At 50.1% G+C, this 1,562-nt stretch overlaps 1 protein-coding gene across 1 annotated transcript in view; it reads right to left on the bottom strand.

Moving 5' to 3' along the window:
• Positions 1-1,562, bottom strand: part of NUCB1 (nucleobindin 1) — a 25,778-nt gene that overhangs the window by 16,186 nt on the left and 8,030 nt on the right.

Below are 1,562 nucleotides of genomic sequence, written 5' to 3'. Positions count from 1 at the left end.
TCGCAACCCCTTTGGGGGTCAAACGACCCTTTCACAGGGGTCGCCTAAGACCATCAGAAAACACATACATAATTACATATTGTTTTTGTGATGAATCACTATGCTTTCATTATGTTCAATTTGTCACAATGAAATTGGGGGTCACCACAACCTGAGGAACTGTATTAAAGGGTCGTGGCGTTAGGAAGGTTGAGAACCACGGGACTAGAGCCTGGTGCCTGGGACATAACAAGCAGAGTGTGGCCAGGAGACATTTCTCTGGTGAGTGACGGGGGCTCTCATTGACCAGAAAGCGGAGCAGACTCTGACACTGTAATAACGAGCCAGCAGGGCAGAGGGGGCGTGGCGGTCACGCAGAGGCCGGGGACCGAGCCTGCCTGCTCACCTTCCCGCTCCGGCACACAGTAGGACCTCAAGGCCTGTTTGGTCTACGGATAAATGGAGTCAGACAGAAAGAAAAACTAAGGCCCTTCAGAGAGCCCAGGGATTTCGAGGGGAAAGCATTAGTCTCTGAAATAAATAAAAATATATTTAAAAAAAATATATATATATATGGTAACCTGCTACATGTCCTGAGCCGGTCGCGGGGCTGTGGCTGTGTAGGCAGATGTCACTGTTCTGAGGCAATCACACTGAAATATGTGGGCGTCAGGGACATGGTGGCCGCAAGAAATTGCCAAATGTGCACTAAAGGCGAGTGGAGCAAATGCTAACAATCGAGGATCTGGGGTAAGGGTATTCAGGAGATGTTTGCTGCTTTTCTTGCAACTTTTTGTAAGTTTGAAGTTACATCAAAAAACTTTGTTTTTGTTTTTGGTGAGATCTCGCCCAAGGATATTTTCTCCATTGGTTTTAGAGAGGGTGGGAAGGAGGAAGGGAGGGGCAGAGAGAGAGAGAGAGGAGAGAGAAAGAAACATCGATGTGAGAGAGGCACCTTAACTGGTTGCTTCCTGCACATGCCCCGACCAGGGCCGGGGATCAAACCTGCCCTTGGCCGGGAATCGAACCTGCGACCCTTCAGCGCGTGGGCCAATGCTCTCACCCCATGGTCAGCAAACTGAGGCTCGCGAGCCACATGCGGCTCTTTGGCCCCTTGAGTGTGGCTCTTCCTAAGCCTTAGGAGCACCCTGATTAAGTTAATAACAATGTACCTACCTGTATGATTTAAGTTTAAAAAATGTGGCTCTCAAAAGAAATTTCAATCGTTGTACTGTTGGTATTTGGCTCTGTTGGCTGAGTTTGCCGACCACTGCTCTAACCACAGCAGCCAGGGCTGAAGTTACATCAAAATTTTAAACGACCATGATTTCAAAAATATAAGAATAAAACCCCCAAACAGAAAAGCAACCAGCCAATCACAGTTACTGTTCTAGGAAGAATATTCTCTCAGTCTCCCATGTACTTTATCAGGAGGCCCCACCTGCCTCGTACAGAACCATCCGGAAGCCAGGAGGGAGGTGGCCCTGCCCTGCTGGCCCCACCCCTGCTCACTGGCCCTGCCCCCTAGCCCCACCCCTGCTCACTGGGCCCTGCCCCCTAGCCCCACCCCTGCCACTGGGCCC

The sequence above is a fragment of the Myotis davidii genome, unplaced genomic scaffold (assembly GCF_000327345.1).
Source record: "Myotis davidii unplaced genomic scaffold, ASM32734v1 scaffold464, whole genome shotgun sequence".
Classification (NCBI taxonomy): Eukaryota; Metazoa; Chordata; class Mammalia; order Chiroptera; family Vespertilionidae; genus Myotis; species Myotis davidii.
The sequence above is the reverse complement of the archived record's forward strand: the minus strand, read 5'-3'. Positions and strand labels throughout refer to the sequence as shown.